The sequence below is a fragment of the Pinus tabuliformis genome, chromosome 9, assembly GCF_031772625.1.
Source record: "Pinus tabuliformis cultivar Carrire ecotype Pingquan chromosome 9, CPIR1, whole genome shotgun sequence".
Classification (NCBI taxonomy): Eukaryota; Viridiplantae; Streptophyta; class Pinopsida; order Pinales; family Pinaceae; genus Pinus; species Pinus tabuliformis.
Window position 1 is genome coordinate 1,331,938,337 of NC_142307.1, and position 8,184 is coordinate 1,331,946,520.

Here is an 8,184-nt window from a genome sequence, read left to right on the forward strand (position 1 = left end):
ATTGCCCCCATATTGTTATTAATGTGCCCATAGAATCCCTCTATTGTTATTTTTGTGGCTTTATATTATTATTGTTAGGTCGGCTGGATTATACTGTGACTCCTTAGACTCCTATATATAGAAAGGAGGTTTTGTCATTTGAATCATCGAAGAATTGTTCATTTATGTAATGTAAAGGAGGTTGCCCCCTCGAAGAGGCTAAATTCTAAGGTGTTGATCTATCTTTTCTATCTTTTCTTGAGCTAGTTTCATAACATTTGGTATCAGAGCTTTGGATTCTAGGGTTTCGCTGCTCCAAACAGGTCATCGTGGAATTTTCGCTATAAAATTTTTTCTGTGACATTTCAGAAGTCGCACAAAAAACTCATTTGAGAAGAAATCGCGCTGAACCTTGGGTCCGAATTTCAGAGCTTTTCGCGTGATATTTTCGGAGATATGATCTGAGGAAGTTGGTCTTTTTGCAGACTCCTGAATTACATTCAAAACAGGTGACCTGGGGAAAATTGTCATAACTTTCTCTCTAAGGATCGGATTGAAATTTTGTAAGAAGGTACAGAAAGAGGACGGACTTTAGTTTCTTGTATGCATTTTTCAGATCCATAGGTCAAACAATGACTCGTGGCACGTCGTACAAGTTTGCTCTACTGAACTAGTCTATAAGCAAGTCACTGTGGGAGATTTCATATAACTCTTCCTTGGAGAAACCAATTTGGGTCAGACTTGTAGCATTGGAAAGAGGACTTAGAAGGCTACTACAAGTCAAAATTTCAGAACTGGATGATCTGAAATTACAGAGATACATCAGATTCAATATCAGGCTTCTACAAAGTGAAAAAAGGTGTGTAGTTTTTTTTTTTTTTTTGCATAAGCTTGGTTTGAAGGAATTCAAAGGGCATAGTAAAGCATTATTATCGGTAACTGATGCCCCGAGGAAAGAAAATGAAAACACCTAGTAAGGAACCTGAAAGCTCTAGCATGACTCATGAAGAAGAGGAAGAAATGCTACATGATATATCAAAATTACAAGAACAAGTGCAACAAATGTCACGCTCACAAAAGCTAACAGAAGCTAAGATAAATGGCGTGGAATATAAGATAAATGGCGTGGAATTTAAGATAAAGGGCATGGAAGCTAAGATGGATGATTTGAAGACATATTTGAGGACAGATTTGAAGACAGACATGGCAGATTTGAAGACAGATTTGACAAATTTTCTACAAGAAATACTTACTAATGGTGAAAAGGTTGTAAAGGAAACTCATGATGTGAAAAAAAGAAATTTTAATCATGATTCCATAGACTCTAATGTTGGATCGAAGACCCACCATATTCCAAAAATCGATATGAGGAAGTTTGATGGCAAGGATCCCGCCACATGGATATTACAGATGGAGCAGTTCTTCGATCTCAATAATGTGCAAAACACACAAAAGGTACGTATGGCAACTTTATATTTGGAACCAAATCAGTTTGTATGGTATCAATGGCTTTGCTCTCGTAAACAATTTATCACTTGGGCAATTTTTATGGAAGAATTGATAGCACATTATGAGGATACAAAAAGCAACACTTTTTTTAGCCAATTGATAAGTCTCAAACAAAAGGGTTCAATAATGGAGCACATTGAGGAGTTCCAAAAATTGAACATAAGGGTAAAAGATATTCCAGAGGAGCATAGGATTGATGTGTTCATAGGGTCTTTAAAGGATAATATCCAACATGATGTTCGCCTTTGGGAACCTGATTCATTAGAGAAGGCATTCAGGTTAGCAAGAAAAATGGAAAGCAAAATTATGGCAACCAGGAAGCATACCACTCACAACTATAAAGACGGAAGTGTTGTTGCCCCTAGTCTTCCACAACCTATAAGGTTGACACCACAACAATTGGAAGAAAAAAGAGCAAAAGGGCTTTGTTACAGTTGTGATAGCAAATACACTAAAGGTCATAAGTGTGCTGAGAAGAAATTATTCTACATAGATTGTGAAGAGGAAGAAGAAAAGGAGCAAGAAAGGTCAAAAGAAGAGGATATACTCCAGGAACAAAGCCTAGATGAAGAACAAATAAATCCGACCATATCTTGTAATGCATTGGCGGGAATTACCACTCCTCAAACCATCAAGATAGAAGGACAAATCAAGAAGAAAAAGGTAATAGTGTTGATTGATTCAGGAAGCACCCACAATTTTATTCATTGTAGGGTAGCAAAAGAATTGAATTGCTTCCTATATCCAGCACCAGAGTGTCAAGTGATGATTGCAAATGGAGGAACAATAAATTGCTCTGGAAAGTGCCATAATATCAAGCTATCCATGGGAGAATATGTATTGACTAGCCCAATGCTTTCCATTCCAATGGGAGGTGCTGATGTTGTACTAGGAGTCCAATGGCTACAATCCTTGGGTACAATAGCTTTTAATTTTCAAGAACTTTTCATCAAATTTTCTATGGAAGGAAAGGAAGTTGAATTAAGGGGTATTGCAGGGAAACCAGGAAAGATAATCAGCTCTAATGGTATGACAAAGCTTCTAAAAAAGGAGAAAAGGGGTGTAATTGCACAATTATGTTCGCTAGATGTTTCCACATTGGAATCATCTATTTCTCCAGATCTCCAAAAAGTCCTGGACAATCATTCCAAGGTATTTGAGACTCCCAAAGGTCTCCCACCTATGCGTGATCATGATCATGCTATTCATCTGATTCCAGGAAGTGTTCCTCCAAACATCAGGCCGTACAGATATCCCTATGTCCAAAAAAGTGAAATTGAACGTATGGTTGCAGAAATGCTAGAGGCTGGTATAATTCAACCGAGTCAAAGTTCTTTCTCTGCTCCAGTAGTATTGGTGCACAAGAAGGATGGATCATGGCGCATGTGTCCGGATTATAGGGAGCTCAACAAGCTCACTATTAAAGATAAGTTCCCCATTCCTGTCATTGATGAATTACTGGATGAATTGCATGGATCAATTTACTTCACCAAGTTGGATCTTCGTTCAGGATATCATCAAATCAGAATGAAGATTGAAGACATTCCAAAAACGACATTTAGAACTCATGAGGGTCATTATGAATTTTTGGTCATGCCTTTTGGCCTTACCAATGCACCTTCAACATTTCAAGGTTTGATGAATTCAATTTTCAAACCATTCCTTAGAAAATTTGTGTTAGTATTTTTTGATGATATACTAATCTACAACAAGTCTTGGAAGGATCATGTTGAACATGTTGACAGGGTGCTACAACTATTGGAGGAGAAACAATTATATGCAAAAAGATCCAAATGTTTCTTTGGAGTCCAGGAGGTGGAATATTTGGGTCATATTGTATCTCATGAAGGAGTTAAGGTAGACCCTAGCAAAATTAAAGCCATTAAGGAATGGAAAATCCCCACATCCATAAAGCATCTGCGAGGATTTCTTGGGTTGACAGGGTATTATCGCAAGTTTGTTAAGAATTATGGGAGAATAGCAGCACCTCTAACAACATTATTGAAGAAAGATGCATTTTCATGGACTCCGGAAGCAACAAAGGCCTTTGAACATCTTAAAGAGGCAATGTGCCAAGCACCGGTCTTAGCTACACCGGACTTCACAAAAACCTTTATTGTGGAATGTGATGCTTCAGGAAATGGAATTGGTGCTGTTCTAATGCAAGATGAAAGACCCATTGCTTTTGAAAGTCGTCCAATCAAGGGAAAGTTTTTAAGCAAAGCTATTTATGAGAAGGAAATGTTGGCAATACTCCATGCACTTAAGAAATGGCGACCCTACCTAATGGGAAGACACTTCAAGGTAAAAATGGATCATGATAGCCTTAAATACTTTTTAGAACAAAGATTATCCTCTGAAGAGCAACAAAAGTGGGTCACAAAGATGTTGGGTTATGACTTTGAAATCATCTACAAAAAAGGGAAGCAAAATGTGGTGGCAGATGCACTCTCAAGAAAGGATGAGGATGTGGAAGCATTGTTGTGCACTATTTCTATTATCCAACCAGATTGGATAAATGAAGCAAGGGAGGAATGGAAGAATGACGAAGAAGTGTGGGCACTTATTCAAAAGCTACAACAAGATTCAGTACGTCTGATACATTTAGCTGGCAAAATGATTCGTTATGGTACAAAGATCGCTTATACCTCTGTAAGAATTCCCAGCTAAAACAAAAGATTCTTATGGAATTGCACACTTCTCCCTTAGGAGGGCACTCAGGATTTTTAAAAACTTACCACAGGGTTAAGAAGGAATTTTTTTGGGATGGCCTTAAATCAGATATTCAAAAGTTTGTGGCAAAATGTTTGGTTTGCCAACAAAATAAAGTTGAAACAATTAAGACACCAAGTCTATTACAACCTTTATCCATTCCAAGCCAACATTGGGAGGAGGTTTCAATGGATTTTATCACAGGTTTACCCAAGTCTGAGGGAAAGAGTGTCATCATGGTGGTAGTTGACAGACTTACCAAGTATGCACACTTTTGTGCATTATCACATCCATTTAAAGCCAGTACAGTTTCTACTGCATTTATGGAAACAATTCAAAAGCTACATGGAAACCCAAAGATTATTGTAAGTGACAGAGATCCCATTTTCACTGGAAATTTTTGGACAGAATTATTTTCTTGTCTTGGTACTCAGTTAGCTCATAGCTCATCTTATCATCCTCAATCTGATGGGCAAACTGAGATAGTAAACAAATGTTTGGAAGGATATCTTCGTTGCTTTGTATCTGATAAACAGACACAATGGGTCAAATGGTTGCCTCTGGCTGAATGGTGGTATAACACTTCCTTTCATACAGCAACAAAAATGACCCCATTTATGGCACTTTATGGGTATCAACCACCATCCATCACATCATATTTAAGAGAAAATTCTAAGGTTCAGGCAGTGGAACATCACATCGAACATCAACAACAAGTCCTCCAACTCTTAAAGGATAACCTCGTGTTGGCACAGAATAGAATGAAACAACAGGCAGATCAACATCGCAGTGAAAGAAGTTTTGATGTAGGTGATTGGGTATTCCTATGGCTACAACCATATAAGAAAATGTCCCTCAAGCAAGCTAAGAAGGATAATAAATTATCACCAAAGTATTATGGTCCGTACAAGGTGTTGCAAAAGATTGGTACTATGGCATACAAATTGGAGCTTCCTGCAGCTTCTCGATTGCACCCAGTTTTCCATGTTTCATGCTTAAAGAAGGTTATAGGCGACAAGCTCCCAGTTCAAACAATATTGCCAGAACTTGATGAGGAAGGAAAAATTATATTGGAACCGGAAGCAGTTATAGAAACAAGAACTCGACAGCTACGAAATCGATCAATTTCAGAGTACCTTATCAAGTGGAAGAACTTATCCGCTGAAGATTCCACATGGGAGGATGAGAATTTTATGCAGAAGTATCCAGAACTACTCAAGCGTTGAGGACAACACTTTTTTGAAGGAGAGGGGCATGTTGGGTCCCTATAATACTAGTGATTACCCCATTACTATTGTAGTTATACCCCTTATTTATATTGTTGTGCCCCCATTGCCCCCATATTGTTATTAATGTGCCCATAGAATCCCTCTATTGTTATTTTTGTGGCTTTATATTATTATTGTTAGGTCGGCTGGATTATATTGTGACTCCTTAGACTCCTATATATAGAAAGGAGGTTTTGTCATTTGAATCATTGAAGAATTGTTCATTTATGTAATGTAAAGGAGGTTGCCCCCTCGAAGAGGCTGAATTATAAGGCGTTGATCTATCTTTTCTATCTTTTCTTGAGCTAGTTTCATAACAATTTTCCTTTATTTTCATAATTAAAAGATAGTTATTACCTCTTTTCCTTTGTCAATACCTTTTCCAATTTCCATAGCCATAAATATACCACAAGTGATGCCCACTATGATGTTTTCCCACCATTCATCTTGGAATACATGTCCCATGACCTTGGTCTTATTTCATTTACATGGAAAAACAACCAGGGTTGTTACAGATGGCCACCATCTTATTTGACGCCACTACCTTGGGAGGATAGGTGCGCATGCCCCTTAGCACCACCTTTTTGCCATCCTTCATAAACTCCATCTCCATCTGTTGGTAATATGTGGTGTAGCTCCCAATAGAAATAAGCCATTGAACTCCCAACAATACATTGTTGTCATGAACATTAGTCACAAAGAAGTCATTTATGTCGGTGTAGTTCCCCATCGCCAAGCTCATTTTGGGGATCATCTTGTTGCACTGCATGAAATTGCTTCCTGGTATGGCTATGGAGAACCCCTCAAACTTTGTGGTGGCTAACCCTCTCTTGGATACATAGCCAACATCAATAAAATTGTGGGAGGTCGGGCACTATCAACCAAAATTGACGCCCTTTTCCCTTGTATAGTCCCACGAATTATAAGAGTGATACATCAAGGAATTCCTATAAGTGTAGAAATGGCACTACTCTTTCTCCTTCCTGAGGTTGCTTAACCTCCTTTTCTCTAAGTTCATCCTATAGTTGCTCCTGCTCATCCTCCTCATCCTCACTGTCAGAGAAGACCTCGATATAGTGAGCTTTCCCCTTTGCAGTACATTGATGCCCTGGTGCCCAAGGTTCTTGGCATGTGAAACACAATCTCCTTCTCCTAAGATCTCTTCTAGTCTCCTCATCAAGCTAGTTTCTCCTAGTCCACTCCTTTTGAGGAGGTCTGGTATCTTTCCCCTTGGGTGGGAAGGTGGGTTTAGTGGGTGCTCTAGACTTTGGAATTGCATCTTGCAAATCCCTTATTCTGTTGACTACATCTTGCAAAGAAGTTGGCCTGTAAGAGCTCACTAACCCTTGTAGACATTCAGCCAATCCCTTAACAAATAGCATAATTTTCCTAGCCTCTGATAGATTTGGCACCATTATTGACAACCTAAATAATTCGGATATATAATTCTCTACACTCCTAGTGCACTTGACTTGTGTGAGCTCCCTGAAATATAACTCTGGATCCTTTCAATCAAATCTTTCTATTACATTTTGAGCAATGTCCTCATAGGTGGTTACATTGGCATGTCTCAAGGGGTTAAGCCATGGTACCACCAATCATGCGCTTCTCCCTCTAAATGCAAAGTAGCCAACTTAATGGCATCCGCTTCAGTTGCTTGGTTCAACTAAAAATAAGTATCAAGTTTTTTGATCCATGTCCTTGCTAGAACTATCAAAAATTAGAAGGGTCAACTTTCCAACAATCTGCTGCAATTTTGAGTTTTGTGTAGCTACTCCTCCATCCCCTTTTCTCTTGTTACCACTTTTCAAGAGACATAAATCCTTGAAAGTGATTATATCTTGGAAGCCATCTCCCATGGACTGGTACTCCTGAAATAATCACCCAATGACATGTCTTCTTGTTACGATGAATATGATGAAGTGGATGATAGAAATTTAGGCTTAGAGGGTTGAGATACCCCACTAGGAACACGAGGGAGGATTTGGGATTTTTTTGTGACAACGTTATGAGATGTCCCTATTCCTTCTCTAGCATATGAGTCCCCAATAATGCCCTTGCTCCAGTTTTGTTGTCTCATCTTTTCAACCATTTCATTCTATCCCTTTGCAAAATCATTCAAGACTTTCAAAAGAATTTGAAATGTTGCTTCCTCCTTACATAATGGGGTACTTTAATCTCCCATTTGGATCTCTTTTGAACAATAATAACTTATTATTTTTTCAATGGTGAATTTGGCTCTGGATCTATTTGCAACTCTCTTTCTTTTCTCATGTACTTGTTCCACTTATATGTCACATTCTAAAAATTCTCTCAGGTCATATGTGTTGATACCACAACTAACCAAGACCATGCTCTAATACAATTGTAATGTACCAAGCCAAAATTCAAGCAAATTTTTTCACAATTATTGAATTTTTACTTTGACACGTTTATAAAAATAATTGCCATGCAAAATTTGGAAAATATCTTCAACAATTAGTTTAGAACTTTCATCAAACATTTCAAGAACAAACTCATGTAAATAAATTCAACCAAAACTGTGAGGCAAAATCTGATTTTTATTGGGAATGATATTCAATGTTTCCAAACGAAAAATGGAGAGAAACACATGGAATCCACTACAACCGCTGAAAATAAATAATTCCATTAAATTTTTCTTGAAGATTACAATTAGTTCATCCTCTTGGACAACCAAATTCAGCCCTAAAAAAAA